Here is a 21,332-nt window from a genome sequence, read left to right as displayed (position 1 = left end):
CCAAGGAACTGAAGAAACAGAAAACTGCAGCAAGTTCAATCAGTTCATTCTGCATACTAATTCCAAAACTAATTAATAGAAAATCCCTGTACAGTTGGAAGATAGGTGGGATTTACAATTAGCTACAACTAATCCATGGAAGGATTGGAATGAGAAAAATCTGCTCTTCCTTTAAGTGCATCATACTCAAGTGCCGTTGGAAGATAGAGAACCATATTTTAAATTGAGACTGTGTTTATGGCACTTGACCTCAGAGTTCCTGAGAATACTGTAAAAATAAGCAAATTTCATTTTGATACATTCTACATATGTATTTCCTATATGAAACTTATTCACTGCTCGTCCCCTGGCAACGAAAAAAGCAAAATGCAAAGCAGATTCTGTTGTGCATGCTCTATTGCCAAAGCCCATAGTTTGGTTCTATTTCTGACAGCCTCTTCTGTTGATGCTGTAGAATGAAAAAGGTATCTGTACATAAGAACTTGCAGATTCCCCGAAGCTGCTCTGTACCATTGGGGCACGAGAGAACCACTCATTTTCTGTGGGAATGTTGATAAGAGTCATTAAAACACATGGGAGTATCTTCTGGCTACTGTTCTTGTCACAGCTGGGCATCTGTGAACAAAATCTGATGTGTTGGGGAAAGATACACAGAGGAAATTAAACTGTTCCAATGAGTTATTTTGTAATCATATTGCTACTCTGCTAATGTTAAGAACTGAATGTTGGCCGTAAGTTACAATTGTATACAAAAGTCACAAAACTGAACTTGTGCACAAGGCTTGAGCAGTGCCTTGTATCTTGAAGATTTGGAAGGGCTTTGTACCCTGACTCAACTTTTATTTTGAGGTATTTAACCTCAAAAGCAGCTTGCAGCAAGGTAGTTATTCTTTGAGGAAGCTCATTTTCTGTTCTGAATTACAATGAGCTTTTCTGTGGCAAACTTGTCTTACATTTGAAGCAGAGCCTAGTTTTTTCATAAGCTTTTGGAAACTTGCATTAGGCTGTTGAGAATCAAAGCATCCAATTATGCTAAGTTGAACATTGTCCTGCTGTGATGACTGGTTCTCCCTCTCTTGTGTATATCATCGTAGTCATCAATATTCAGTTTCAGTATATTAAAAGCAGTGAAATCAAATTACAGTCACAGGAATAGATGGGTATTGAGAACTATGGATGAATGGTGGAATAACAACAACAACAACAGCAACAGCAACAACAACAACAACAACAACAACAACAACAACTCTAGTGTCAAAGGCTAGGGTAAAGAAAGGAATCCTTTATGGGGAAGGGCTTCTCCTGGGGCACCACCCCTCAAACCTCTGAGGGTGGTAGAATTACCAAGAGGGCCCCTTCTGTTAATACCCATGAGGGTTTGTGGGGAAGGAGGTGGTATTAAGATATTTGAAACCTAAGTCATTTAGGGCTTTGAACACTAATGTGAGCACCTTGAATTAGGGCTCTTGTATGCATTCTAAGGGAACCTCAGCAGTCTGGCTGCTGCATTTTGAACCAGCTGAAGTTTCCAAGTCGTCTTCAAAAGTAGCCCCACGTAGAGCACATCACAATAATCCTGTTTGGAAGTTACCAAGGTATGGAGTACCTTGACCTTTTTGTCCTTTACTGGTTCACATCAATTGCTTGAATTTCATGTTCATTCCCTCAGTTCAGGAAGGCTGGAGCTGTTGCTTTAGTGATGAAGCTGTTCAGATTAGGAGCTGGGTGCTCATTCCTTTCCTGGCTCTCAGCCAGGCCCTGATTCAGGCAGGTGCTTCCACCTTTTCCCTCTCTTCCTAAGTAACCTCACATGCAGCTATCTGGTAACACTGGTGTGCTCCCAAATCTCTTGTGTTGCTCACCATCTCCTCTTCTCATATGGCCCTGGGTGAAATGTGGGTGTTGCTTGATGGCTGGCTTGGAGCCCAGATGTGTGGGGACCTCCAGACTTGGAGCAGGCATGTCTATATTCAACAGCTCTTCTGGGTTACTGGGTTACTGAGATCTGCTTAGGAGACACACTCTCCTCCCACCCCAATTTCATTTTCATTTTCATTTCACACTGTATTTTACAACATTACAAATAAAGAAATACACAATTTTTATTGACTCCCTTTCCACTACATATTCTAATTTCCCCTCTATCTTATTTTCGTCTTCATAGCTCAATAATTTTTTTCACTGCTGAATTTCTTCTGTTATTGTTAACCTCTTAATATGTTTACAATATGTCTCTAAATATGCCATACAACATTTCCAATCTTCCTCAAATAGTTTTTTTATCTTAATCTTATTCTGTTTGTCAGTCTTGCCATTTCTATATGTTCTATTAACTTTTTTCTGCCATTCTTCCTTCATTGGAATTGTATCTTCCCTCCTTCTCTGAGCATAAGGAGACATGCTCTTCCTCCAAGGAGACTTCAGAGGGCCAAACCCTGGCAATTAGTGAGCACATGCTTGCCTTTTTAAGCACCAAACTGTTGAGTGGAGACCATTTGGAATGCCCTTTAAATTAGTGAACATAAGAACTATCATAGTGGTGTACTGTTGCCAGCACGAACCAATGGACATGTCTGGGTTTTTTTAAATGCATGTGCATCAGATAGACGAGCACTAAGAGCCTTCAGCCTGCCTGTTCAGAGCTCATCCCCTTAAGCTTTACGCAGTATGCACTGGATGTGCTCCTGTGACTGGGAGAGCCCTTGCAGAACACTGTTTTATCCTCCTAAGTGATGACCTGCAGGGCTGGCCTCTTGTCAGAACACTGACTTCTCTCCCTGGAGTGAACACACACTCTCTGTCACAATATTTACCTAGCTTCATTTCCCCCCCCACTGAGTGATAAATGGAAGCTTGCAGAGTGGCTTCTCCATCAGCAATCAGGTTTGGATCACTCGGCTTGTTTTATGAGACTGCTGATCCCACTGCACCTCTCTTCCCTCCCCACCCCTCAAGTATTAGAACCGATTAGCCACGTCATTAATTCTTCAATTTGACGGCTGATATAGCAAGGCCTGAAACACGGGCTGACCCTATATAATAGAACCTCTGCTCCTTAACATATTAATGATGGGAGAAGTTAATTAAAATTCCACAGAGCGAAGGTGTCGGCTAACCTATAAACCTGTCGCTTCCAAGAAAATGTTGCCGCTATCCTAGAAGAAAGTGAGTTTGGGGGCAAGAGTGAGTACTCTTAGTGTAGTGTGAGAGTCCCCCCACAAGCTAAACTGAATGTTTTATCTCTTTGGGAAGAGTTAACTTTCGGGTGATTCAGTATCCTTGCCTGACTTTAGGATCTTTTTCTCCTTTGATCTACATATATATATATTTAGGATGCTGAAACATTGCCTTTCTGATGGATCCGAACACTATTATTAATAATTGTTAGCAAACAGAATATTTTTGCTTCAGTCCAAAATACATTGTAGGTTTGATTCATTTGGCTTTTATCTTACAATCAACAAAACGTATAGATCATGTGCTAATATTGAGCATTCTATCTCTGCTCAATTAGGATACTTAGTACTGATATGCAGCCACTTCTGTATAGGGGTTGAAAGCAGAAACATATTCTTGGAGGTGCTTTGGGTCATCCTGGCTGCACTTGTCTCAGGGTTTCCTCCCCAACATTTGTGATACAGATGACTAGGATACCAGCATGTGCTCAATATCCAGACACTGTGTATGGCAAAGTTGAATGCACATTTGACTTTCCTCAAGTCCTGTGGACACACTTTCTTGTTTCCACCTGCTGTCTGCAGTCTGATCCAGTTGATGATGGGGTGCGTTCCTCAGTACTTTGAACTAATCTGTTTGGCAGTTTTTCATTGCAACAGAGTTTGGCATATTCATTGAGTAGTGCTGGATCTTCTTCTCTTGTTATGCCAATCTCTTGTAGCACTATGATCCTAGGCTACTGCTAACTCCATAACGGCAATATGTTCATCTGCTTCCTCTGCTACTGCCGTGAGGAAATTGAAGTGATGTGTGTTATCTGAATGGAGGTTTAACTTGTTATTGATGTTAGCAAATGCACTGTTAAGAGCCCAGCTAGATTTGCAAAGCTGTGGTTCAGTTTGCAGAACTGAGTGCTTCCCCAAATGGACCATAATCTAAAGCTTACTATTAAGGTGAAACTGCAGGGCTGTTCCCTACAGATGATTGTTTAGCTATTCCCCCCTCCCCCCCTAAATACTGCAGTAATTTTTCCAGCTAAACTTTATTCTCCTTTCCATATGATGGGAGCAATATTGTTATAGATTTCTGTTTTGATCCTGTTAACCTATTTGCTTAAATCATTAGCTTTAGATTTGTTGAATGGTGGAATCTTGTAGAATATTAAAGATTGTGATAGTGATGCCACATTTTCTCATACCCTTCAGAAAATGTACTCTTTCATCATAGCAAATGACGGTGCTCACAGGTTAGAGGGAAAATATTTAAAATGAATTTCTTCTCTCTGCTGAGCTTGTCAGAGCATTGTAATGAGGAGATAACTATTCTGAGAGACTTCATTCTATTAGGAAGTTGGCAGCTAATGTCAGGTTCTCCTTTAATGTAGTTCCATAGGTTTATGTGGTACAGCTGCTGCTGTGATTTTAATTTCCGATTTCCAGGTGCAGAGGGTTTTCCTGTGAGGCTAGGGGAGAAACCCATCTCTTCTACCATTTTGCACAGTGAAGGAGAAAATGCCCGTGTTAGTTTCTCCTGTCACATTGATTACAGTTCAGGGGTCCCACATAAGACCGCAGGTTTCCATTTCCAGTCAGTGATCTTTCTCCTCCATTTTTCAAACTTCCAAGGGGAGGGATGGAGAAGGTAATTTTCCTGGGCCATGGCCACTGTTTACTTTTGCTTGGCTGTGCAGTGTGCCTTTGTTTTTCCACCTTTGATCAGTGTCCTGCTAGCAGATAATTTAGCAATTGCATCCCAGGGTGGAAGTGTGGAGTTAATGTTAAAATTAGTTTTTTTTTTAACTTCACTGCCTGGTGAAGCAGGGATAGCAAGAGGGGAGGCAACGGGGGCCATAAATTCTACTGGTGGTATATCTGCTTCTTGCAAAAAAGAGAGGAAAAACCCCTCAAAAACGTAACTCTCTGATGTCTCCACAGCACTTTCATTAACATTTAAATTAAGGGTTTGTTTTTCAGCAACTAGGCCTTTCATGGCCTGACTCGTGCAAGGCTGCCTCACTAGTCAGCTACAATAGTAATCATTGCTTTATTTTTTTCATCTTTCTCTGGGGAGGGCAGCGACCTGCCAAATGTTCAAAGAGAATCCGCAACAGACCTGCACAGGTACCCAGGCAGCAGGATGCTAGCCTTTCTCCTTCAATTAGAGAGTTAGTTGTTGTCCATGTTTCTTGTCTTTTTTCCTCTTCCCTTCAAAGGCTTGTTTGGGGCCCATTTGGTATGTGATTGCCTCAGGTGTAACCAGCACTGGACACCCTTTAAACAAGAACTCATGAGGATGAAGGGTGTATATGGAAAGTGGGAAAGAAGTTTTGAGTGCTCTTTCTCAGCACTGCTGGCAGCTTCAAAATATGTTAAAACTGGTGTGGGTGAGCTCTTGAGAGGATAAGTTTGTTGGGAGTGTATATCAGAGTGAGCTAAAGAAAACGGGGGCAGGAAATTGAGCTTTGATGTATATAAGCTGCACAGGCATTTTGGTTCTGCAATTTATTTCCAATACAGGACAGCAAATTAGGGCATGCTTAGCAAACTATGTGGAAAGTGTTTTAAAGGCTCAAGTATAGATCAGGATTGTTCTGGAAGGAATGTTGCATGTTCCAGTAAATAGTGTCTGAAACATGCAATTCTAATCTCATATCATGTGTGGAATCATGTGTTGGCCTAGGGCAAATAACAATCTGGATTTTACACTTGTAGACTGAGAATTTATTCCTTATAGACCCAAATATCTTACTACATTAGAGATATTGCATAACTGTTCTTTCCTAAAGACTGAGAACAAAGCACTCTTCTATCAAAATACCCTAATTGAGCCCCTAAGAACCACGTCACATTATGGTAGAAGCCACAACATGCCAGAAGATGATACTGGGGAGGCAGTTATTTATTTTGTTTGTTCTTCTGCTGCCTATTCAAGCAGAAATAATCTGGAAATATACAGGAAAGGGTGCATGCTAAACTTGAAGAGATCTGACATTAGTCATGATATTAAGCACCTGCCATGCAGCCGTATTTCTCTTGGGCCTTTGTGGCCATGCGGTGCCAATTGCCTTCTAAAGCAGTTTCATTTAGTGAGCAGTGTCATGTGGCCAAACTGTTTTGGTAGCCCACGTGTTGCATCAGTTCCAGGAAACCTGATCAGAACTTCAGGCATTTACAGTAACAAGGAGGTGAAAGCTGCCAGCCAGTGTCTCTGCAGGTGCTAGCTGGATCGAGTTGCAGGGCTGCCATTAAAACTATCCTATCTGGTGATTAATGTAGGACACAGGACATACACATTCTTATTCTGGCTCCGCGAAGACCTGTTCTGAAAGCTAAATTGGTCTCTGAATTGCAAGGTTTCACTGCCCTTTTATATTGTCAACTGTTTGTCTGCCTTGAGTGAGTCTTGTTGAACAGCTTTATCTTCCGTGCCCTGTTGCAGTTGTATAATCTTTCTGTATCACCTTCAGCAATGGCAAACTGATGTTGTGCCATGTAAACAGCTTGTTTATATGGCATGTTTTTCATGTAGTAACTTTATCTTTGTTCTCCAGCTTTCAACATTTATGAAGGAATATGGTTACATAACACATTTTCATAAGCAAGAGCTGCTTGTGTGAATTGGGACAAACAGTTTTGTAGGTATTTGGAGACAAAGCTTTTAGATTGAGATTCTCTCTTTTAAGAGACACGTAGGATCTGAAGTGTTGCTTTCTGAGATTGGGACCAGAGTGTCTTGTATGACCCTGGTGGTAAGGAAATACCTGGCTACTTTAAATGAATTCAGATCTCCAGGACCTGATGAGCTGCACTCAAGGATACCAAAGGAACTTGCAGATTTAATCTTAGAGCTTATGTTTATGATCTTTGAGAATTATTAGAGAACAGATGAGGTATCTGCAGACTGGAGGTGGGCAAATGTTCATCTTCAAAAATGGAGAAAAGGAAGACCCAGGAAACTACCAGACAGTCAGCTTGGATGTTAATACCAGGCAGCCAGATAAATCTCAGTTCTTTTTTTGATAGCGTTACAAGCTTGGTGGATCAGGGGAATGCTGTGGACTTAGTGCATCTTGATTTCAGTAAGGCTTTTGACAAGTCCCTAAGATATTCTTGCATATAAGCTGGTAAAATATGGGCTAGACCAGGTACCTGTTAGGTTTATTTGTAGCTGGTTGACTGACTGAACCCAAAGAGTGCTCACCAACAGTTCCCCATAATCCTGGGGGGGAAATGACAAGTAGGGTGCCACAGAGTTTTGTCCTGGGCCTGTTGCTGTTTGACACCTTTATAAATGACTTGCATGAAGGAATTGAGGGGATGCTCATCAGATTTGCAGATGACACCATAGGTGGATTTAGGGTAGTGCAACCAGTTCTGCTGCACTGGATGCTTAGCCTAGCGAGTGCCACAGGGCATCACAACTATGCAGAACAGAAGGTGAGGGGGCGTGGGCACCAAATTTTGGACTCATATAGGACACTGCTGAAATTTGAAAGACCAAAGTCTGCCCCTGGTGACATCAAACTGGGAATAGTAGCTAATACTGCAGCAGTACTGGAGAACTGGGCCAAAACTAATAAACTAATAAAACATATATCAACAGGGAAAAATGTAAAGTTCTACACTTAGGCAGGAAGAAAGAGCTGCACAAATATAAGATGGGGACACCTGGCTTGCCTATAGTACATCTGAAAATGATATAGGGGTCTTAGGCTGCATCAACAGAAGTATAATGTCCTGATCAAGGGAAGTAATGATTCTGCTCTATTTTGCCTTCGTCAGATCACAGGTGGAGTACTGTGTCCAGTTTTGGGAACCACAGTTTAAGAAAATTATTGACAAGCTGGAATGTGTACAGAGGCCAGGCAGCTATCAACCACTATTTTGAATTCCCACAGTGTCCTGGAGCTCCCAAAACTGCAGTTTCCCAGGGTATTTAGAGAAATTTTGGGTGGTGACTTCCCAGCTGACTGCTGCTGCCACCAGGTAAACCTGCAGTCAGGTGTGACCCACCTACATAGGAAGGGGGCCACCAGGTGGCACCAGCTGGCCTTGACCCTGGGAAAAACAATATCAGGGTGCAGTCTTTTCCTTCTGTATTTGTGGCATAGTTCCACCTTCCCCTGTGGCTTATAAAGGTCTAATGACTCTTTGATTAAATGTAGGTCAAAATTTTCTACATTGTGACCTTAATAAGTGGGGATGATTGGCAGACAGCCTTGGCAGAAAGGGCGGCCCGTCCCTTTCATCTCCTCTAGTGTCGCTTGGAGACAATGGGCTCAGCATATTTTCCTTGTTGTTCCTCCTTTGAAAAGGGCCTGGTATCTCTACTAGGTACCTGTGTCATGGGGGTCTTGATTGGGGTCTCATAAAGGGCCTTGCCAGTGTGTCCAAAGGCCAAGAAGACAAAAGCGATCAGTGGGTGGGGGTCTCAGCTGACCGCCAAGAAGGGAGGGGAGGTTCTTGGAGGCAGTGAAGGGAGAAGCAGCCCCTGTTGGGAGCTCTTCTAGAGGGGAGGGGGAGAGGAGTGGCCCATTTTTGTCCCAAACTCATCAAGCACATCTGCAGAATTGTCCCAGCTGCTGCCTTCCAGTTTCAAAAGAAAATGATCGTTTGATAAACCGGCCTGATTTACCGCTTTCTCACAAGGGAGGGAGGCCCACCTTTGACCTCTATGATTTCACATCAGACCCGGCTTTTCTTTCCCCTTCCAGTTCTTGGAGAAACTTTGAAATGCATCCCTTGCTTTCTCTCTCTTTCTCTCCCTCTCCCTCTCCCTCTCCCCCTTTACTCTTCTCTGCCCTTCGCTTTGTTGGGGGGGGGGCAGTGGCGGGAGGAGAACAGGCGTGCAGCTTTGGACTTTAGGAAAGTAATTAGTAAAATCTTCCTGCAGCACAATAAACACTCAGCACCCATCCTGTATATTCCCACCATTTACATGCTTGTGGGCATCCGAGAGAACAGGTGGCATTCTTACTGCAGTGTATCTTTTGCCGGCACCCTCTGTGCCTCTGTGCCTGCTAACTATAGGAATGTGCATGAATATATTAAAATATTTTCACACAATGCATGTATTTTCCAGTGGGAAAAGACATCTCTTGGATGAAAGGCAGTGGGCCCCACTGGAGCGCTTGTTCCCACTCGGGTGCTTGTTCACATGGACTAGATAGAAAAGTGTGTTTGGGAGACAGGGGAATAGATTTCCTCTGGGAAGAGCAAAGTTTTGTGTTCCCTACCCATTCCTCATGTTTTTGGGGGTGTAGTACATGGGATTTGAGCAACCGATCATTATTTTGACTACCTTCTTTTTTGAGGGGGCAGGCAGAAACAGCTGCAGTTCAAAATAGTCCTACAATTCATGCTTTTTTGGGTAGAACAGGCAAGTGCAGAGATAAATCAGGATATATTGGGGTTGAGCTCTTAATGCTTATTTATGCTCTTGGAGCAGTACACGTTATAGCAGAGGAAGTATTCTAAGAGCTTTCCAGTCTTTCTGTAACTGGTCACGGAGGAACTTGTGACTGTGCATGACATATAAGAAACATACAACTACATGCCCATTGCATGCAGTTGTATGTTTATGGTACTGTATGTTGTGCAGTTACAAGTTCCATCATTTCAAATATCCTGAAATCGTCTGCTAAGGACGCCCAATATAGTACCATGGTGGATTGTTTTAAATCAAGAAAACGTGGGCAATATCAATAAAATGTATGGCTTTTTAATTTATATGTTTCCTGAACATACTCACATACAGTTAAGGCACATCTGTTTGCAACTAAGTGGAACTTCTAAGCTAGGCAGAAGTAGAATCTAAAATCTATGCTCATCCACTGCACTTGTATTTGCTTCAGAATGCAATTGTAAAATTAAGGATTTCCCTTTGATTTTCTCTGTGCACTTGTAAGGACATTGACCAAAATCATGTGTACTTGAAGACTTGTGCTGAGAACTTTCCAGAAGCAAGGGCTGAGTGTTGTTTGGAAGAACAGTATTCCCCATCACCCAGAAACTAAATGTCTGTGCTGTTTGGTTCCCAGCCTAAATATTCATGATTTGCATAATAATAAATATATTATCTACTGTGATTTATTTATAGTGCTTGATCTCAGAAGTTACATTCCCTTCACAAGTTCCTTAAAACCTGTTTTTCTCTGTATCTCAATGGGCCTTTTCAGATATGCTGCTACACTATGGGTTAGCATTTACATGAATGATCCTTGGACTTATGAACCCCTATCTCCTCTTCTGAGGTGGCAGTGAGATCAGAAGCATCTTCCTCTGTTTTTGAACTAACTGTAGTCCCCCAAGTTTAGACATAACAGGAATATGGGAACCTCATTCTGCATCAACTGCAGCTTTCAGACTGTCCTTGAGGGCTGTCCCACTTTGACTGCGTTACAATAGTCTAAATGTGAGGTTATCAGAGTGTAAACTGTTGTTAAACTATCCCAGTCCAGGAAAAGCTGTAGCTGGCAAACAAGCCATAGCTGGGAATAGGCACTTCTAGGCCTCAGTGGCCTCAATGACTCTATATTCCTTTAGAGGGAGTGCAGCTCCATCCAGAATATGCCATTGTGGGAATCTTCCACAATCTGCACCTCTGTCTTGTCAGGATCCAGGTTTATTGGCCCTTTTCAATCTAGATACTGCTCCAGCAGTTGGTGCAAAATTGTATTTGGCACATAATGTTCTCATTTTACAGAGGAAATGCAGATGCCACACATCTTTGAACGATTCTAAAATCTTCTTGGAAGAGCACATGGTCTGGGAAAATACTTCTGTCTGAATCCCTGGAGCGTTACTGTCGGTCAGTGTTGACACCGCTAAGCTAAATGAGCTAATGGTATAAGGCAGCTTCATATGTTCATAGAATCATAGAATTGTAGAGTTGGAAGGAACTCCAAGGGTCATCTAGTCTAAGCCCCTGCAATGCAGGGATCTCAACTAAAGCATCCATGACCGATGGCGATCCAACCTCTGCTTTAAAACCTCCAGGGAAAGAGAGTCCACCACCTCTTGTCAGAATGTTTAGTTGGAATCTTCTCTCTTGTAACTTGAATCCCTTGGTTTTGCTCCTATCCTCCAGAGCAGGAGAAAACAACCTTACTGCATCCTTCCCATGACAATCCTTTAGATATTTGAAGATAGTTATCATATCTCATCTCAGTCTACTCTTTACCAGGCTAAACATGCCTCAACCATTCTTTATTTCAGACCCCTGATCATGTTGGTTGCTCTCCTCAGCATACATTCCAGCTTGTCAGTATCCTTCTTAAACTGTGGTGCCCAGAACTGGATACAGTACTCCAGGTGTGGTCTGGCCAAGGCAGAATAGAGTGGGATTATTACTTCCCTTGATCGGGACACTATATTTCTATTGATGCAGCCTAGAATAGCATCCACCCTTTTTTTTGCTGCTGCATCACATGGTTGACTCATGTTAAGACCCCTAGATCCTTTTCGTAGGTACTGATGTCAAACCAAGTGTCCTCCATCTTATATTTGTGCATCCGGTTTTTCCTGCCTAAGTGTACAACCTGACATTTGTCCCTAATTAAATTCATTTTGTTAGTTTGGGCCCAGTTCTCCAACCTGTTAAGGTCATCTGGAATCCTGATTCTATCTTCTGCGGCATTGGCTACCCCTCTCAGTTTTGTCATCTGCAAATTTGATGAGCATCCTCTCATTACCTTCATCCAAGTCGTTTGTAAAGATGTTGAACAACAAGACCCAGGACAGAACCTCGTGACACCCGACTCGTCATTCCCCCCCAGGATGGCGAGGAACTGTTAGTGAGCACTCTGGGTTCGGTCAATCAACTGGCTACAAATCCACTTAACAGTAACCTCATCCAGTCTTGTGTAAAGGAACCCCTTAGAGACTTTTGAAATGAGAAAACCTGACTTTTGCCTGAAAGTAAGCCCTATAAATGTTGGGAAACTTGTTTTCACAAATAGGAATTGGTCCACTGAAAGGTGGTACCTTCTCTGCTTGATTTGTAGAGGGATAATAACTTTGGGACGCAGGTGGCGCTGTGGGTTAAAGCCTCAGCGCCTAGGACTTGCCGATCGAAAGGTCGGCGGTTCGAATCCCTGCGGCGGGGTGCGCTCCCGCTGCTCGGTCCCAGCGCCTGCCAACCTAGCAGTTCGAAAGCACCTCCGGGTGCAAGTAGATAAATAGGGACCGCTTACCAGCGGGAAGGTAAACGGCGTTTCCGTGTGCGGCTCTGGCTCGCCAGAGCAGCGATGTCACGCTGGCCACGTGACCCGGAAGTGTCTCCGGACAGCCCTGGCCCCTGGCCTCTTGAGTGAGATGGGCGCACAACCCCAGAGTCTGTCAGGACTGGCCCGTACGGGCAGGGGTACCTTTACCTTTACCTAATAACTTTATAAGGCCAACCAAAATGTCACAAAATAGTGACAATTGTGAGCAAGCTTTCAAGTTCTCCAGAATACATTACACATTATGCAATAGAGGAGAGGTTGGACAGAGCGAAAAAATTAGAAAACTGGCTTGGTGTTAAAGCCATAACTTCTGCATTTAGTCACAGACTTAGTGTGTGTGAAGTAGTACCATATTTAATATATTAAATACCATATTTAATATATAAGACTCTCCTAGGTGCTCTATTGGTTTCAGATTATACTGAAACTTTCCCATTTCTGAATATTATAAATCTGCCTTGGATAATCCATGAGCTTCCAATATAGCAATGTTTATTTAGATAATAAAAATAAGGACTATTATTCAGCAGATTTTCCTGCCTCCTCTCTTCTCTGTCCCCTCCATCAGGCAGGAGAAAAATAGCTTTGGTTTTTGTTCAGGACAGAGGTTAGAAAGGTTGCAGGGGCCACGTAGCCCTCTCATAGGGGTGTCTTGTCAGGGCGCAGCATGAAGGGCACAAACAGATCATAACCTTTAAATGAAAATGCAATGGAGGGGAGAGATGAAAGCATTGAAACAAATTAGATACATCTATAGGGGGTGCTCAACTGGAGAAAATTAGCATTTCTTCCTAATTGGAGTGTAGGGCATTCCATTACAGGGATTCATTACCAGGGGGAGAGGGTGCTGGGCCACTTCACAAAATGCCTTTAAACAGGAAAAGCCCTCTTCCTGGGATATATATTTACAAATATTTTTAAATGGGTAGAGAACTTGAAGAGGTATTATTAGTCCTTCTGTGTTCATAGATGTATACGGGGCCTAGTGGTTCGAACCTTCTACAAGCATAGAATGAGGTTATTTGTGTATTTCTTAATTTTACCGCCCCATCCTGTATGTGCGTGATGATGGTGGGGGCGGCGGGAGGGGGGGCATCCACACTAAAGAACATTTGTGTGATAGGTGATTAGAAAGTAAAAGGCATTTTAAACCTTTAGATTCAGGATGGTTTTTTCTGTGCAGGTGCACTGTTTGATCAGGCAAATTCCTATGGGCTGTACGTGCTGGAAGGTAGACTGCATCAGCAATGCAAAAAGGGGAACATGAAAGCATCTAGCAGCTTTGTTCTTGCATGTTTTGGCATCCTCCTGAAAGTTGTATAGTATAGCAAAAGCTTCTGGGAGATGCTATAATTTTTTGCTTCCATTTCTCTGTCATTCTACTTGCTTTTATTCCCTTTTACCAACTGTCCGGCTGCTAACGCTTACAGAAGCTGTTTATATAGATGCCTAACCTGCAATATAGGTGAGCTTCACCTAGTTTAAAGACAGATGTTAGGTTCTGGAAAATCTTATGCGCTCCTTGAACCATAACCTCAGTAAAAAAAAAAAAAGTAAACATGCTGTCTTCTGTATCACATTAGTTTAACAAGAGTACTTGGTGCTGACTTAGTTGAGAGATGGTGCAGCATAGTGGCTAAGTGCCTTAAGTTCTAGGCAGGAAGTCCTTCGTTCAAATCTTACCACGAGCTGCTAGGTAGCCTTAGCCAAACCACAATTCTCACTGTTTGTATAGGGCTAATAATATTGCCCCACTATAGAGGACAGTTGTTTCAGCATAACGGAGGGGATACATGTGAAGTGCTCCCCCCCCCCAAAAAATGCCATATATAAATGTGCTGTCCATTTGAAGAAAAAAAAGCTTATGGATGCTGGGATTGTAGTTCAATTCATAAAGTTCTTGTGCTGAAAAACTTTGGCAGAGACTGGAGAAATACAGCAAATTGAATGTGCAGACCGTGTTACAGCAAAGTTTTTGGATCATTGTAGGGTTCTTTCTAGTGCAGGGTACAGTTTGGATAAAGGAAGCAGCTGAAAATGAGGCATAGTGTTCATTGCCTTCTGTGCATTTTTAGGTGGTACCTTTACATTGTTTTTCTTAGGGACTGGGTGTTACGTAGAAATGCTGGTGGTTAGCTTAGTATTCATGCAAAATATGCCGTAGCTTTTTTTGGAGGGGGGCTGATTTGTAAACATTGCCCCCTTCCCTGCCCCATAAGATGGCAGTGCCTGTATTTGTCCGATTTTCCACCTGTTGAGGGAAAGTTAAATGAGGACTGTTCCATGGTTGGTGGACACAGACTACTAATTGGAGGGAGAGAGCCCATTTCCTTTAAGGAGTGCAGGCTGCGCAGAGGTGACGGATAGGCTGGAGATTTATTAGCACATGGTTGGGAGCTTAAAAATCGGCACCAGCAGCTTGTTCTCTTCAGAAAAGAAGGTAGGAGCAAGCACCCATTGCCCCTCCCCTACTCCAGAAAGAGGAGTGAAAAAAATAAAGGGGGATAATTGGAAGGAGCAGTTTGTTTGAACATAACCACAAGGCTGCCTTTAATTCTTGGTCTCTTGCATTTTGAGACTGATTCTGAAATTTCAAAGCGAAGGGCAGCTATTTGTTGTCACACCTGTTGCTTCCACTGCAGCTTCCCTAAGTACAGTCAGTTAGTAGCAGAGGAAAAAGAAAGCATTTCCCTCCAATCTTCTACTGTCATTCATTTGTGTTTTCTCTACATTGATGTACTAGATTTCCTAAGTCAGGATTTTGCAGGAAGCATATATCAACATGCAACATTCACAATTGTACATAGCAGTAAATCAGGCTTTCTGTCTTACTTGTGTTTCACAAGGAATAAGCAGCTTGCTGGTGACACCACTCAGTTGCTCCCAGTCCACACGTTTCTTGGCGTGAATTGGAAGTCCAGGTTTCTCGCTATACCCCAGTGAGGGACTGCGGTTTGTTTCACCCTAACAAGCCACAATCACTGGTCAACCTTAAGCCATGGTTTGTTGTTAGCTTGCTGACCATGACTTGTTAGGGAGCAACAAAGAACGATCTATGGTTCAGACATAATGGGAAGCCAAGGCTTCCTGGCTTGTATATCCTGCTTGTACCAGGGCAAGTGTCACATGGGAACAGAAGGTCTTGCTTATCATTTGTTCAGATGCATACTTGGTCATTTTGTATCTGTCCATATGATAGAACCTGAATAGGGGAATGATCTAGGCAAAGAGACAAGCAGAAAATAAGCTGGGAGGTCACATTGTGGGACCTACCTTGAAGCTTGAGTATTATTCTGGAAATTATCCAATTTTCTTTCTTTCATCTAAGCAAGTGTCCAACATCAGTATGTATGGCAGAAAATTCTCCATTTGTGCAGTGGTGAGCCAGGGTTCTCTGACTAGAGAAGGATTGCTTCCACTGTAATTTCATGGCTGACAAATGACATTCCACTTCCATCTTATGCATCTGTGTCTCTACATTTCATTGCCCATGTGCTGTTTAGACTCTTCCCTTTGATACAGTGATACAATAGTAAATTATCACCTTAGTGTATCAAGGTTCTTTTAGAAGAAAGCATCTTTCTCAACAGCAGACTGCTTAATATGCTGAGAATTTTTGACTTTTATTTCAATAAGCATTCTTATTGTGTGAGGGTGTTTACAGGGTAAAATGAAAAGAGAAAAAAATATTGGTTTAAACTTTAAAAATAAAAAGACTTTTTGTCTCTCTGTGTTGGCATTTCTAACAAAATGTTTGTATAGTTACAGCCAGCAGAACTGCACTCCCCACACCCTTTAATACCTTTGCTAATGGAGGCTAAAGTAATATTTATTATTTGTGACTGTTGGATACTTATAATTTTGAGAGTCGCATTAACTTTTTGAGCCTCTTTCTGATTTTATTCCTTCTCTGTTAAAATAGAGCTTTATAGTCACACTTTTCTAATTCTTGAGTACACTTACAACTCTGAGTTTCTTTTGAGTGTAGGAAGGCTTTGTGCCTGATTCAAGGCCACTTTATAAATTTAGGGGCTTTTGTAATGCAGAAATAATGTGCCAAATATATTTTTATTTTAAATATTTATATTTTATTGAAAATGTGTAGAAGAAACTTGTTTATTACGAAGGGAGTATTTTTCTTTATAACAAATACACAGATTTGAAGCTGTTCCTTTGCCCAGCTTAGTGGTACTATTGATTGTGCTATGAGGTTTCCATACCACCAAGTGTTTACTTACATGAAAGTGCCCTCCAGTCAAAACCAAGAGTTTGCAAATGCTTGTGTTTGTGCATTATTTACATACATACATACATACATACATACATACAATCATATCCCACCCTTTTATTTGACAGGGCATGAGGTGCACCTCAACAAAATGCATATTTTAGAAACTGACAGAAAACCAGATTAGATTGTGCTTTCCACTTCCAAAGCCAGTTTATATGCTCAAACAAGTGCCTGGTCTGATTCTTTCACAACATAGTACAGGCAACCCCTGATTTGCAAGTGGGTTGCTTTGCTGATCACCACGCACAGTGGTAGAGCATGCATAAACCCACTATGCCCCAGTTCCACCCCCTTTTCCGGCCATTTCCAGGTTGCTGAGATGCTCGCATGCGTGGTTGCACACTTATCAAACACACACAAATCATTCATTGCCTGTATCAAAATGAACTTGAGAGTGGGGAGTTGGTTTGCTTTTTTTTGAAAAGTGCCATCTGTGAAAGTATGTGGGCAACTTATGCACCAAAGAAAGTGATCTTAATTATTACTACTCTTTTATCCATGTTGACTTGCAACTGGAAAGTGTTTTTCAAGCTTGGTTCCTTTGCTGCAGCCATAGTAGTACTTCATCCTAAATGCAGCCTTGGAAGGACCAGGTAATTAACACATCATAGGTGATCAGACATCCCAGCACAGGCCAACTTTCTTCCCTTTTAATCTGGTTTTGAGGGGAGGAGGGTCTGGAGCTTAGTATAAAAGCCAGAAGAAGATTGACTTTCTGTGCTGGTACCTGTGCTTTGGTCTTTGTAGAGAGACCTTTCTGGGTAGAGGTGCCGCTGCACTCCCCTCTCCTCCTCAACAGGTTGGACCCCCAAGAAGCTTTTGTCTGCATACTGCATGCATGTCTGGGCCTGCCATTCCCACATGGGCCACCCTCCCTTGGCAAAGTCCCTCCATTCAGTGATGGTGGCTAAAAGAACCTTGGCTAATTATGCTGGACTGAAAATTACCACTTTGCCCTGCGCTCCTGCTGCTGGGACTATTTGTTCAGGGGCTGTATTTAGTGGGAACAAAGCTCCCCTGCAGAGTGTGTCCAGCCCCAAGTATGAAGCTACAGGTAGAAGCTTTAAAATAAAGGGGGTAATTACCAATGTCTCCAGGTGAAAGCCCACTAAACTTCAATAGCCCGATATAGCCTTGGGGGAAGAGGGGAGAATCCCTCCTCCTCAAATAAACGATTCCTGCCAGGCAATTAAGGGAAAATAATGTCACCCAGTGAAGGTGGGGGGGGGAGTGAACTGCTGCTTAGAAATTGTGGCTTTTTTCTTGCGCTTGTTTGTCATTGGGTGGGGAAATAAAATGCCTTCCTTGAGGAGGGAGGGAGGATTCCCACAAATATATCCCAACCTCCCTGCTTGTTAAGTGGTTTGAATGTACCTAGTGGGGAGCAAGAGAGGGAGGGAGAGTGAGAACAAATAAGTCACAAAAAGGAATCGCTGGAGCTTTACACCTGAGCAAGCTTTGAAAAATTCAACAATGCCATTCACTGCCTCTTGTAAGGTGCTTTAGGGGGCATGAGGACCCATCTGATCAGTTGGACAGAAATTGTGTTCTTTGTCCACAGTACTGTGGAAGCCTTAGAAAACCCACATTTCCCTCTACTGTCCTGTCTCTGAGTAGCTGCTGGAACTGCTGTGCATATAGGCATTAAGCATTAAGCCCTACCTAAAGGCCAGAAGGTGACATGTTGAGAACCAAGGGGTTCCTCGTCTATGCAGTTGGCCATTGAGCAGAGAACATAGCAAGCCCTCCCTGTTTTGTCCAGGTAATTCCGTCCTGACAATGTTCCATACAAATCTTGTATGGGATTTGTTATTCTTCACAACCCATGTTCTAGGAAACTAATGACAGCACAGCTTTATAGTTAAGAGTACAACAAAAATTCCACCCTTAACGTAGATAGGAATGCTAGCAGACAGCGATGCAAGAACAGCACCTTGGAACATAATAAGAGAGCTTGAATTTTCCATGAGATCACAGACCTATCAATTTGTTTGTTTGTATTTATACCCTGCATACAAACCAAAGTTTTTGAGGCAACTTACAATAAGTTTAAAATGGACAGTGATGCCCTAACAGGGCAAAAGTATATAGAAGTCCCCCCTCTATTTGTTTTCTGGTGTTCCAACAAATGCTGTTCTGCACAATAAAATGGACAGTGATGCCCTAACAGGGCAAAAGTATATAGAAGTCCCCCCTCTATTTGTTTTCTGGTGTTCCAACAAATGCTGTTCTGCAGTTGAATCTCCTAGCAGTTGAAGCAGCTAGATATTAGTCCCACATAAATGAGGATGTCCTTACTAGCTGGCTACTGCTGGTGTTTCTCACAGCCTCAGCCCTGGCCGCAGATACAGGAGATGGTGGGTGGAGCAAAGATGTAACATACCTTCCTCCCAGTTCTCAGATATTCCCATTTAGTTTAAAAACAAAAACAAAAAAACTTGGCCGGTCACTGAAGGAGAATTCTACCACTAATCTCCCTACCAAAACCAGTTTTTAACATACTTACTTTCTGATTTGTTTTGAGTGATATGCAAACTCTTCTGGGTACATGCCAACATCTATTTCTTCATATGAGTATAACTCTGGTCATAGCTCAACAGCTTTATGATTTATAATGGCTGTCTTTGAATGTTAGGCTGAAGCAGGACTGGGGAATCTGTGGCTCTTCGATGCTGTTGGCTGTATGACCATTGGCTAAGATGGCTGGGGCTGATGGGAGTTAGTGTCTAACAAAATCTGAAGGGCCACAGGTCTCCCATCCCTGCCCTTAAACCATAGATTAGAGTTACATGGCTGAGCCTTAGGGTGATGCACCTCCTCTGCTGCAGTGTGGCCACGAGGAGGTGATCAGAAGCATATACTTCTGTTTTGAACTAATCACAGCTTGTCATCTGGTTCAGAACAAACTGTGATCAGTTTTCACCAAACAAACCAAGCTTAAGCTGTCATTTCTGATCCTGGTTTGTTTATAATAAGCATAGCTAGAATTAACTGCAGCTCCCAGTTTGAACGAAAGGACAAGCAGTAGTTAGTTTAAAATGGAAATGGAGGCTTCTGATCTCCATTTAGTGGATTTAGTGTCTAACCCAAGTCAGATCTCAAAATATGTGACTCACCAGGATGTAGATTACAGTTTCAAACTGATTTGTAGAGCACTATTTGAGCCGACTATGGCTTGCTGTTGTGTATGAATTCACAGACCATTGGCAGACCACAGTTAGGGCCATTACTTTGCCTCAAGAGACTGTCACATCATAGAAATAGGAGTAAATTTATGAAGCTGAATGCTCAGCAGATGGGAAACAAAAAGGCTAATCAAAACCTCTGTTTGACAGATACAGAGTCAGAACGGTTTCAGAGAGAAACAGAACTAACTGTGGTTAAAAAAGTAAAGTACCTAGGGGTAAACATAACAGCAAAAAATCTGAGTCTATTTAAGGATAATTATGAAAAATGTTGGTCTGAAATCAAGAGAGACTTGGACAGTTGGTCAAAATTGAAGCTTTCTTTGTTAGGCCGAATTGCTGCTATTAAGATGAATGTATTGCCAAAGATGTTGTTTTTGTTTCAAACATTGCAAATTGTGGACAAGACGGAGTGTTTCCGGAAGTGGCAGAGAGATATCTCTAAATTTGTCTGGCAGGGCAAAAAGCCCAGAATTAAGTTTAAGATATTAACTGATGCGAAAGAAAGAGGGGGCTTTGCCCTGCCAGACTTAAAACTGTACTATGAAGCCGCAGCTTTCTGCTGGCTGAAAGACTGGCTACTTCTTGAAGACACTGATGTGTTGGATTTGGAAGGTTTTAACAATGCTTTTGGCTGGCATGCATACTTATGGTATGACAAAGCTAAGATCAATAAGGCCTTTAAGAACCATATTGTCAGGAAAGCAGTATTTAATGTCTGGACAAAATACAAAGACTTATTGGAAAACAAAACTCCGAGGTGGCTGTCCCCTCTGGAAGCCAAGGCCCGAAAAAGACCCAATATGGAGGCCAAATGGCCAAAATATTGGGAAATATTAGAAAAAGATGGTGACAATTGGAAATTGCAGAGTTTGGAGAAAATGGAGGGTAAAGTGCGAGACTGGTTACATTACGCCCAGATTAAAGAAGTTTTTAAAAATGACAAAAAACTAGGGTTCCAGGTGGAGAAATCGAAGTTGGAGACAGAATTGTTAGAACCAAAGACTAAGGTACTATCAAGAATGTATAACTTGCTGTTAAAATGGAACACACAAGACGAAATGGTTAAATCTGCTATGATAAAGTGGGCACAGGATATTGGGCACAACATTATGTTTGAGGACTGGGAAAGGTTGTGGACCACTGGGCTGAACTTCACTGCATGTAATGCTTTGAAGGAAAATGTAATGAAAATGATATACAGATGGTACATGACCCCAGTTAAACTTGCCAAAATACACCATTCGTCTGATAATAAATGTTGGAAATGTAAAGAAAATGAAGGAACATTCTTTCACCTCTGGTGGACTTGCCCTAAAGTGAAGGCCTTCTGGGAAATGATATATAATGAGCTGAAAAAGGTATTTAAGTATACCTTCACTAAGAAACCAGAGGTATTGTCGGCCAGAGGGTGTTAAAGAAGGACCGAACATTTTTTATGTATGCAACAACA

General features: G+C 42.2%; 1 protein-coding gene across 1 annotated transcript in view; it reads left to right on the top strand.

Moving 5' to 3' along the window:
• FBXW4 (F-box and WD repeat domain containing 4) overlaps positions 1-21,332 on the top strand; it is a 73,368-nt gene that overhangs the window by 21,285 nt on the left and 30,751 nt on the right. The window lies entirely within an intron of this gene.

This window comes from Podarcis gaigeae (genome assembly GCF_964106915.1).
Source record: "Podarcis gaigeae genome assembly, chromosome: 5".
Classification (NCBI taxonomy): Eukaryota; Metazoa; Chordata; class Lepidosauria; order Squamata; family Lacertidae; genus Podarcis; species Podarcis gaigeae.
This window is presented reverse-complemented; position numbering and strand designations above follow the sequence as displayed.